This window comes from Triturus cristatus, chromosome 4_2, assembly GCF_964204655.1.
Source record: "Triturus cristatus chromosome 4_2, aTriCri1.1, whole genome shotgun sequence".
Classification (NCBI taxonomy): Eukaryota; Metazoa; Chordata; class Amphibia; order Caudata; family Salamandridae; genus Triturus; species Triturus cristatus.
The window spans coordinates 832,848,357-832,860,496 of record NC_140586.1 but is presented as its reverse complement, the minus strand read 5'-3'; the positions used below and the strand labels follow the sequence as shown (position 1 = coordinate 832,860,496).

Sequence of the window (12,140 nt, the reverse complement as noted above, 5' to 3'; positions counted from 1 at the left end):
CTCATCGATGACTACCATGAGATGATGTCCTTTTTCTAAGGGCCCAAAGAAAACAACTGCCACTCTCCCCCAGGCATGCGCAGGAAGGTCAGACATGGTCAATGGATGCTGCATCACTTTGGGAGATAAGCAGTTACACAGATAGCACACTTTCAGTTTTTCTCAACTCGTTCATCTAGACGAGGGATAATGGTGCCCGCTCAGCAAACTTGCTATGCTCTGAAGGCGGTGCTGCTGCTGTGGCTGCCCTCATAGCAAAGAAATTCTAGCCAGGCAGGTGGGCATCTCTAAACAGGGTGGGCGGTCCTCTGCCTAAGGGTCAGAGCCGTTAGGCTGATTCCTTCTGCCAGATCTGCTGACTTTCCATCAGATTTTATCTGCCCCCCTAAGTGTGGTCAACAAGGATATAATAGGCAGGGCCTTTGACATATCAGGTGAGTCTTGTGGTCTTTGTGTATCATCAAAATCTATGCATGATTTTGATTACTTATGTAGCTATCCTCCATTATGTTATCATAGTACAAGAAGAAATTCGGAGCTGGTGACTGCAGGGAAATGGACAGAATAGATGGGTCTTGTCACTCTACCCAGACACACACACACACACACGCACACACATATCGACACACCACACAACACAGCCCCTTCTCTTTTTCTAATGCACCTGAAAAACTAAATGCTGCCAAACCAGGGAGTGGGGGGTAGGGCGAGGCAGGGACCAGGCAAGGGACTGCCCCCGGACCCTTTAATGGAAAATGGGCAAACTTGGTGGGATTGGTGACCTTAAACTAGGACTAAAATATTTTAAGCTATATACATTAATTGAATATCATTATGAATATTCTGGGTGATAATCAGTCCACATGGTAATGACCAGTACCCTAACTTCTCCTGAGTTTCCCACCTCAAAATGAAGCCAAACATGTGAAATTGGTGTTTTCCATATTGATTAGTGCATGTTTTGCATTTATGTCTTAAGGGCTGATTATGAGTTTGGCGGTCCCGGGACCGTCATTGGTGGTGGGAACACCGCCGCCGAGTAGGTGGCCCAACCACCCAGTTACGAACATGGCGGTTGGACCGCCACAAGACCTCCGCCAATGCCAGGATCCTGGATCCTGTGGCAGCGGCGGTGGGGAGGGTGGGGGATTGGATGTGGTGCAGATGCCGGCACCACCATGTCATTTTCAAGTTGGGGAGCCCGCCACGCAAAGATCAGCGGGAAGGCAGGTAAGGGGCACCAAACTGGGCTCCTGGGTTCTTTTGCCCATTGGTCATTGTGGATGAGGGCACATGTTGTGCCCCCCCTATGCCTGCACTGTTGTATGCACACTGTGTGCAATGCACAACATCGTGACTGGTAACAGTGCGCACACAACAGTGTGGCGGCATTGCCTATAGGTTCACACTGTGGGCCGAAGCATGCCGCCACCTCAAGAACACCACCGGCACACCGCTGGTCCGGTGGTTAACTTGTAAAGTGGTGGTCGGGATGGTGCCGGCTTGGTGGCATTCTTCCGACCACCGCAATGGCGCTCCGGCAGTCGGACCGCCATATTCACAATCAGCCCCTTAGCATTTATAGATAGATTGCCTCAGTATTTCTCTGGTGAAATCTGTCAAGGGAAAATTGCAGAATGTGATAATTAATGCATAAATCAGAATTTTGAAATGTGTGCAAATGTCCATTTGCACATCGGTTGGAATTTTACATATACATTTTAATCAGGGTCTGAGTAAAGTCTGTACATTTATAGAAGGAGGGAATAGGTTTTGTCAATAGATTTTGGACTGTGTCTTACCCTGTATGGCCTCGCAGTGCTGTTGGGCTCAAGTATGTTGTATTGTAGTTGTATTTACAGAGCGCTTCATACTCCTATTGAGGCGCCAAAGCGCATTTGTGGGTGGGCAGCATGCTATTTCGTGGGGTGTCATAGATTGAACAGTGCGTATTTTTTGTGCGGTCTACATGGGGAGTTTTTTATGTCAACTGTCAGGACCAGAGTAATGCTCCTAATATGTTTTGTGGCTAAGCCTCTGCAGGAATTTGAAGACAAAACAAGTGAATGATGGCTTGCTTAAACATTCCGTTTTAATGAATGGAAAGAAGTGTGCGAGTACAGTACAGTGTTTTGGTGTGTGGATACGGCTGAAGTTGTGCCATAAACAAACATGTGGTTGCATTTACTCATGGGTATGGAAGAGAAGTGTGAGGATAGATGCAGCCATAACAGCCAATACCTGCCATCTATAAAGTGATCTGTGTATATACCATTCAGGCAGCTTATGCAGCAGATGATGGGTAATAAGGAAAATGCTGTGATTGTTGCCGCAAAATTGCAAATTTCAGTGGCCCTACCCATAGTGAACAAAGGTGTGTGTCGTGCTGCAATTCAGCCTGTTTGTGAACCAGCGCTGGGGAAGAGAGCCGCAGCAGGCCATATTTAGTAAATATTGTGCTGCACTGCTCCTGTTGTCTGGTTTCCATGTGTCCTGTCATTATACAGACCTGTGCGTTCAGAAGTAAGTGTGCAGTGACAAAGGCTGTTACTAGATGTCCCTGACGAATCAACAGCACAGAGGTGCAGTAACACAAGCCATCTCTGCCTTTTGACTAAGATCAACTGTAGTATCTGTTCTTATTATTTTAAACGTACAATGTTTGAGCAAGTAAAATTGATTTTATAGTAACTATGACTTGTACTTGAAAGCGAATAAATTTGCTGTATGCAAATGTGTACAAATTTCACAATCCGCACGACTAGCTTTTAATTGAGCAGGAGGAGGGGCACCAGCGTGCTGGTGTCTGTTTTGCTCATTAGGAGCACAAAAAAGGACCCCAAAGGAACTGTGGTCAGCGTTAGAACACTGGAAACGTTGTGCTCCGTAATTTCTCTCTTTCCTGGTGTTTCGGTGGACTAATGCTGGAGGATTAAAACCCCTCATAACACCCTTCACAGGCCTGTGCAGCCCCCAGACCTCTGGCGAGGGGATTCATGCTTCAGCGGTAACCCCTATAACCCTTGCTTTAGCTCTAGGGCGTGACTTTACGGTGTTTCTTGCACTGCATACTATTGTGGTCTGCTGCAAGACACTCCAGGTACCCAGGCGGAGGACCCCAGGTGACAATGGTAAACCCGACGGTAACCCAGAAATTGCCGGTAAGCCCAAAATACAACAAATGGGTGACAAAATGGACATTGGAGCCCCAGTGACCGTCACAGATGGCAACTCCACCCCGGAAGCCCTGAAGTCCAACCTCAAGCCCCATGGGGAGGGCAGCAAGGAGGCAAGTAAGGCTGCACCTCCGGAACCAAGCACCAGCGCTCGGAAGGCTGGTGCCCCGAAGGACTCAGGGCTTAAGGCAGGTGCACCTGAAAACCCCAATGCTACCAAACCAGGGAGCAGGGACCTGGCAAGGGACCGCCTCCGAACCCTTCAATGGGTACAATGTCTCCCACTGGCATGCCCAGGTAATGTGGTGGGAGGTAAGGGACAAGTTAGAGCCCAGACTGGACAGGGACTTGTTCTTAAACAAGGTCCGCAAACCAGCAGGAGTCCCAGTGACGGAGGTGCTGAGCTGCCAGACATCCGCGTCATGCATGATATTTCTCTTTAGTTTCATCACCCAGCCCCTCTTTAGGAAGAACTGGGATTTCTTCCAGAGGAAAAAGAAGGAGACACCCTACAGAACCTTCAGCCTGACTACAGGATGGGTGCCGGCAACAACGAAGAAGAGGGTGACCTTTCAGATGACCAACCCCCACATCCTAGATAGAGACACCGTGTCACTTCTCCAGAGGTACGGCACCATCATGAATGGACCCATTAAGGTCAGGGACAGCAACGGAATATGGAACACGACATGGCGAGCAAACATCAACCTCCACAAAGAACCTGCAGGAAGTGACGGAATAAAACACCCACTGGCAGGCTTCTACCTAGGAGCCGACGAAGGGAGGATCAGGCACTAGGGACAACCCTTCACCTGCAGATAGTGTGAGACCGTGGGCCACATAGGAAGAGACTGCCCGAAGAAGTTCTGCAGGGTCTGCAAACGGAGCGGGTACAACATGACACAGTGCACCAGCAACAAGATGTGCAACGTCTTTAGAGGAGAAGGACACATGTACTACCACTGCCCCAAATCGGACAAGCCAAAGACCTACACCAACGGTGGATCCCAACGCCAAGGTGAATGACATCCTGAAGGCTGCTAGGAAAGAAGTGGACAAGAAACCGGAGCCAACAAGGAAGGTCAAGCAGAAGAAACCAGCCCTGAAGGTGGCGCCACCACAAGGACCAGGCCGAGCACAATCTCAAGTGGACCCCATTGCGGAACCAACTACAGCGGAGGAACCAACACCCCCAATGGAGGAGAAATAAGCAATGGGAGCCCAGTGCCCCAATGGAGACCCCGAGGAAGGAGCACCTGAGGTCCAACCAATGGATCACCAGAGGGAGTTAGACCCAGAGCCAGAAGCAGGAGCCAAGAAAGGAGGGCAAGGAGAGGAGAAGGCACCAGCCAAGGCAAAGGGTAAGAAGAAGAACAAGAGAAAGAGAAAGAAGTCCCAGCCAGATAACAGCAACAGCAGCAACGCTCACAAGGTGATAGAGGAGGAATGGAAGAAAGTCAAATTGCAGATGCTGCGGGACAAATTAAAGAAGGAGAAGGCTGAAAAAGAGGAGAAAAGGAGGCAGACCAGGTCAGGAGGGAAGACCGGACCCACGCCGCCACCGACTGACATCAAGGCTGACCCCGACATCAACGAGGAGGAGACGAGAGACCAGACTCACCCCTGGAACAACAGAAAGAGGACAAGGCCTAGGAAGGACGACTTATACACTCAGAAGAAGCTCATCAAGGCCCAAGAACACAAGAAGACAGAGGACGGATACACCACCATGGACTCTGGAATTGAGGACAGCGACATGGAGGATCACAGAAACACCCGAATGTACCCGTAGAAGCTGTCGGAGAGGGCCTGCAGAGGCTGCACCAGATGGTCAGTGAAGCACCAGAGGCCGGAGCATAAAAGTAAGAGAGGGACGAGGAGGACACCATTGTGTGGATAGATGTCACAGAAGCCACCATGGAGCTCTCAATTGAAAACCCAGAAGAGACAACACCAGTGATAGAGGGCCTGCAGATGGTTCGGTACACTGCGGTATAGTAGCCCTCCTCACAGAAAGTTTCAGAAACCGGACACTGACTGCTAGCGCTGAGACAATGGCTAGATCATTGTTCCCCCTAAACGTCAGGAGCGTGAAGGATCAGGTTAGGCGGGTTGGCACGTTGCGCTTCCTGGCTGCACAGAACCTAGATAGCTACTTTTTGCAGGAATGCAGAACTCTGTACGCCCAGTTGTACAGCCAGCCCAAAAGGCAGTCGATGCACGTCCCATCATTTGGTCTGGAGGAAACAATTACAAATCATCTGGAGTGGCCATTCTAATCAAGGGGAGGCAGTTCACCGTGGACAAGGTCACCTAGCAGGTCAATGGCAGAGTGCTGGATGTGGGTGGCTCGAGGGCTGGTGAGCCGTTAGGCTCATCAATGTCTATGCCCCCCCAGAGAAGAATGAGCGACTCGAGATTTTCAGAGTGCTCAGGATGCAACTTGTGACCTCCAGGACCATTCTGATGGATGATTATTTCAACTGCATAGTAGAGTTGGATGGACGCACTGGGTCAGGCTCTGCAGGGATGAATGTGACGTCCAGGCTGTTGGTGGAGATTATAGGTGAGACACCTCTCCGGGATGTCATTAGGAGCATGGGGCCGAATGCCAGGAATGTTTCCTGGAGTTGGCCGGGCAGAACCGTGCGTTCACTAATCAACTTCCTATTCACTTCTCCAATGGTAAACCCTGGGCGAAGGTCCATGGTCACCGTCTACTTCTCTGACCACAGGGCAGCCAGTTTTGAGGGGGGACTTGCAGGGAAGTTCCCCACCAGCCCAGGATCATGGAGGCTGAACTGCTCGTTGCTGGAAAATGAGGAGTTAGTGGTGAACCTCAGAGCCGTGTATGTAGAGTGGAGGGAAATGAGGGACTTATTTCACTCCACCAGCGAGTGGTCGAAATGGGTGAAGGACAGGTTCCGGAGCTTTTTCCAGGATGCAAGCAGAGCTGCTGCAAGGAAAAAGAAGAGGTCATTTAGAAAGATGCGGAGCAAACTGCAGTAAATGTATGAACTCGAGCTCAGGGGATGGGACCTGGATGACGAACTGGATGAAACCTGAAAAGGGCTCACGGAGCACTTCAGGGAAGAATCCAGGAAAATCATCTTCCGGACCAGAACTGAGAACCTCTAGAAGGACGAGAATTGCAACTTCACTTAGCCTTCACACCGCTGGTAGAGCTTCGGGACTCAGAGGGCAACCTCCAAAGTGAGAAGGAGAAAGTTCTGAAAGTTGTAACCGACTTTTATGCGAGGTTTACTCACCAAAGTTGTCAGAGCCCAGGCGGATAGTTTCCTGGAGGGCATCTCAAAAACACTGGGGGCCTTATTTATGAGGCCTTGCGACAGTTTTGCGCTTCCATTGCGTCACTTTTTGTGACGCATCGGCGGAGTAAAACATGCCTCCTGTTACGCCCTATTTACAAAGTGACTCATCTAAGCAGATGTGTCACTTTGTAAACCCCTGCGCTACATTATACCTGCGTCAGGTATAATGTATGCAGGGTTGGCATTCTCACATAAGTAAGCCTCGTAGAAGTGACGCAGTGAAATCTACCAGACTTCACTGCGCCACTTCTAGGGTGCAAATGCGTCAATATCTTACGCCTGCCTCACAGCAGGCGTAAGACTGACACTGGGCCCCTTCACATGGGGCTTGCCCCATGTGAAAGGACACATTGCTGGAGTTGCGTCACTTTTGTGACACACTCCAGCAATGCGTCACTTTTGCGCCTACAGATACGTCAGAAATACTGATGCATCTGAAACTCCTTGCGACATGAGGCGTCATACTGTAAATATGACACATCCATCATGTCGCAAGGAGGGTGCACTGAGAAGTGACGCATCGCTGCTTTCACGCAGCGATGAGTCACTTCTCATAAATGAGGCCCTGGGTCCGGAATAGAGAGAGAAAGCCTGAACATGCCCTTCACACTGTAAGAGTTGCACTTGGTCGCATGACCTCCAAGAGGGGCAAGACGCCTGGAAATGACAATCTCCCAGTAGAGCTTTATGTCGAACTGTGGGACCTGATCATGCCAGACTTTCAGGACCTCTAAGAGGAAATGGTGGGCAAGGGCAGTATGCCACAATCCCTGCGTGAGGGTATGATAACGCTCTTGTGCGAGCAGAAGAGAGAGAGAGAGGACCTCAGGAACTGGAGGCCCATCTCTCTCCTCAATGTGGACTACAAGATTCTTGTGATGGTGATACACAACCGCCTAAAGAAAGTCATAGCGAAGATAGTCTACTCTGACTAGTCCTGTAGGATACCGGGTCGGCAAATCGCAGACAGTCTGGCCCTGGTCCGGGAAACGATTGAGTACGTCAAGGGCCGCAAGGTCCCAACAGCCTTGGTCAGCCTGGATCAGGAAAAGGCGTTCAACCGCTTTACTCATGACTTCATGGAACGCACACTCAGAGCACTGGGACTGGAAGACTTCTTCTGTGATGTGGTGACCACAGTGTATAGAGACATCTCTAGCACACTGTTGGTAAATGGCTGGAGGACCGACCCCTTCCCTGTCTAGTCAGGGGTGAGGCAGGGCTGCCCGCCTTCCCACTCCTTTTCATCCACGTTATTGAGCTCTTTGCCGAATGGATCTGGCAGAACAGGAACATCAGAGGAGTGAAGGTGGCAGGAAGCAAGGGAAAGTGCGAGGTGAAGTGCTCCCTCTACAGGGACAACGTCTCAGTCTTCTGCTGGGATGGACCATCTGTGAAAGAGCTGGAGAGGACTTGTATCAAGTTTGGGAAGGCATCAGGAGCAAAGATCAACAGTGCCAAGTTAGAAACACCTACTCTTCGGCCCCTGGACACCCACCCGAGACCCACTGCCATTCCCCATAAAGCAGGACTTCTTGAAGATCCTTGGAGTCTGGTTTGGGAGAGAAGGTGCGCAGAGAACACCTGGGAAGTGAGACTGGTGAAGACGAGGCAGAAGCTGGGACTCTGGAGCCTCCCGAAGCTGAAGATCAAAGGGAAGTCTTTGATCCTGCAGAACGAGGCCCTGCCAGTGCTCCAGTATGTCGCTCAAGTGCGGCTGCTGCAGACCCGAACAGCCAAGGCCATCACACGAATGATCTTCTACTTCATTTGGAGCTCGAAGATGGATAGAGTGAAGAGGGCAGTCATGTTAAAGACCCATGACAAGTGAGGCAAGCGAGTGGCAGACATCGCCACCATCCTGAGGGGAATCTTCGTGTGCCACTGCATGAGGAACACCCTGAGGACCAAAGACGAGAGCCATGTCGACTTTCTGATGGTACGCTTCTTCCTGTTGCCAACGTGGAAGCACCTCGGATGGGCAGAGTGGGTGAGCGCCATCCCGTACAACTGGGAGACCCCATGGTTCTACAAAGAAGTCGAGAGGTTCCTGAAGGAGTTCGGGCTGGAGGCCACCGCCCCCGCCACATGGACCCCGAAGCCATGCCAGATACGAGCAAAGCACATCAGCGAACCAATTGGCGCCCTCCCCTCTGCCACAGCAGACCACGTGTGGGGGAAACATTGCATCCAAGCGCCTGACCAACCAGTACAAGGAAATCGCCTGGATGACCTTCCGTAACAGCCTTCATACACGCAAGAGGACTCAACCGATACAAGTCCTGCCTGAGAGGGTGCACCGCGGAAAAGACAACATACCATCTCTTATGGGAGTGCATGTACGCACAGGTGCTGCTGAAGGCCCTAGGTACGGAGCTTAGGGCCTGGATACCTACTTCATGCATCACCGCGGACTCTGTGATGAATGGCTTGTTCCCAGGGACACATACACTAGGTGACCTCCTGGACTGCTGGAGGCTCCTGTGCTGCTTTAAAGATGTTCTTCTGTTTTTTAGAAACCACCTGGTAGTAGGGAAGATGGAGACATCAACCCTGGTGTGCTGAAAGATGATCCACAGCCTCCTGCGTGACTACGCTGCACTGGACGGATCAGATGAAGACAATGACTGAGGACCCAAAGGGGTCCCCTTGTACCCTTACACAGGGGGGCCTGGATGGGCCACTAACCTGTCATGTCCTTTTTTTCTTTAACCGAGGAACCGGTTGGCGACAGGGAGAGGAAAAGGTGAATGAAGACAGGTGGAGAAAATGTAGTTATTTACTGTATGTATTTGACTAACGTGACCTTTTCCCTTCACAGGTAAAAGGTTAATGGGATAGCTTCTGCACTTGGTGTCAAGTTTATTACCAATGACTGATGAATAAATAGGGTGTTGTGGAAGGTGACGATTGATGTATCTGAATCAGATACGATGCCCTGTCAAGCAGGAAAAAAAAATCAGTAGCACAAAGATGCAGTAACACAAGCCACTACTAGATGTCCCTGTTGCATCAATAGCACAAAGGTGCAGTAACACAGGTATGTTATTTGATGTCCCGAAGAATCAACAGCACAACGTGCAGTAACACAAGCCATTACTAGATGTCCCTGCTGAGTGAGCTACTCACAGGTTCAGTAACATAATCTCTTTCAAGATGCACCAGTTACATCAATAGCACAAAGGTGCAATAACTAAAGGTGTTACTAGCTGTCCCTGTTGAGTAGCTAAAATGTACTGCGTTACAATCTTTAATAATCATATGTTGATCATTGTTAATATGCCTCTCTATACATATAAAGAAGTTACACTTTATATAATTGAAGAATACTTATTAGCTTGTAGTATATTCACGTTAAACCAAATGTGCATTCTTATCGTTGGCCTGACTGCGAGTAGGCCTCAGCTGCTCAAAGCCTATCGCTGTTAAACATGATGTTGATTTCAAAATGTGTTTTTACGTTTTCCTTCTCGTTTCAGGTGCAAGATAACCTATGCTAGTTAGAAGAGCAGCTCCTTGTTTGCTTGTAGAAATGTTAGCGCAAATAGGATTAATTAGAAGTTTATTGTGATTTACATCATGTTTGGGGTTAAGAAAGATCCTCCTGTACTCAGCAGTCTGAACCGAGTGTGTGTCCATTTGACTAACAATGGGAACGAAGGGAGTTTACCTGCTCCAAGAAGACGGCTCAACCTGATCGGCCCCATTGCCGGGTGGTTGGTAGGAAGAGGTTCTAGACAGAATGCAATGTATTTAACTGTGTGTCTTAGAACAGTTGAGGAGATCCTGTCCTGACTGCTGGATGAAGTCATCACTCCGTTCCCTGTCTCTGCTGATTCTCCTACTTGAGACCCTATATCTCACCAATGTCTTTCTCTATTCTGAAACTTTAATTTGTTCACTTCAAACTGGCACCTTCTGCTTGGGATTTTCCGCAGCCATCCATAGACGCTTTATTTAGTTTATGGAAGTTCCTTTATGGAACTGAAACCTTCCATTTGTTATTCTTTAAACAATTTGATTTCAGTTTACATGATCTCATGTTTCTGGATTGATTAACTCTACTGTATTTCATGCTTAACTGATAAATTATTTACGAAATGAATAACGCCTATAACTTTGATTAAATAGCTAAAAAACCTTTTGTTATTGTGGAGCCAGATGTGTCACTGTTCTTTGAATTTGCTGTACTGATGTGAGCTCTCAGAATACACTTTCAGCTGATATCAAAAGATCCATGCGACCGGTGGGGCAATTTGTTTTAGGGCTACACCAGATGCCACAGATATAGAACATTGTGCTGTATCAATGGTCAATATTGAAATAGTGTAAGTGAAGAAACATTAAATTAGGTGGGAGGAGTTTAGAACTCTTCCCACAAAGTGAAGAACGGCGAAGATGTCCAGGGTTTCTTGACAAAGGTAAAGTTTAACTCCAGCACCGATCAACTCCCTGCTAAAAGAGATCTTGTCCCAAAAATGGCAAAGAGGTCCTCGGCCCTGAGCAGTAGGGGGTAAATGCTGTAGCAGTCACTGCTTGTCAGCCGTGCACAAGCAATTCTCCTAAAGCAGACAGTTTAACACTTGGAGAAAGGAATATCTAACATTAGAGAATTGTTTTTTTTTTTTATTTGTCAACATTTCAGTTGGTGAAGTTTAAAGGGTCACCCAGAGTAGTGTGCAAAGCACAGTTCCTCCATCAGCAAACAACATTCTAGAATGTTGCCTTGTTTGGTGCCGTGAGCTGTGGTTTTGAGATGTATTGTGACATCATCATTCCCCGGATGGCCCTTTTTGAAATGAAGTTGTGAAAGGCTCCTTTTTCGTAATTTCATAAACCATATATGCCATAGTATCCAATTCCGGAGGGAAATTTGTGATTTTATAAGCAAAAATATGTTGATTTTTAGTGGTTGTAGGCGACTCGCTGTGTATTCCCTTTCCCGGCTATAATGGCTTGATACTGGTCACTTCTCGATGCCGTCCCGCTATGGGATGTAGGCACCATGCTGTGGACAATACTTCGTGCTCCTAATAAAGGTTTTTGAAAACTTTAAAAAAAAAAAAATGTAAGTTATGACATGTAAGAAGTTTTGACCATAAAAAAAAATTTGATTTTAGTTTCCTCCTGCTTACAATAGCCCCCACTTACATGGACGTCAATGTGTAAAAGAAATCCAGCATTTTTTTTCAAAATTTCCCTCTTTCCTTTTTTCACATGTTGTCATTATTACATCACCTGCATTAAACCATTTTAAACCAAAGATCACTGAGCGTTCTGAACCAAATCACTTCTATCTGCTTCAGATTTGGCAACTGAAGAAGGCCCTGCGCATACAGGAGGCTGGCAACAGCCAACCCCGGGCTCAGCGGGCTCTGGGTACCACAGCCTTTGGGTACTTTGGAACCAAGGTCTCATAGCAAAATCAAGGAAATTCACTGACCACATTATCAAAACCTCCTCGTCTGTGTTGTCTCATAAGGAGAGTGCTCTGGCTGTGCCAAATGAGATACCAGGATCGACCACCTCTTAGCCAATAGCCAATGCTATTTTGTTAATTAATTAATTACGACAACAATACTTTTGCACATTATAAAACATTCCACACGTTATAGTTTGTGCGCAGTAAAAC

General features: G+C 48.2%; 1 pseudogene; it reads left to right on the top strand.

Annotated features, from left to right (window-relative positions):
* The first annotated feature begins 2,594 nt into the window (after positions 1–2,594).
* On the top strand, positions 2,595–2,767 carry LOC146835191 (U2 spliceosomal RNA; annotated as a pseudogene).
* Positions 2,768–12,140: the final 9,373 nt, after the last annotated feature.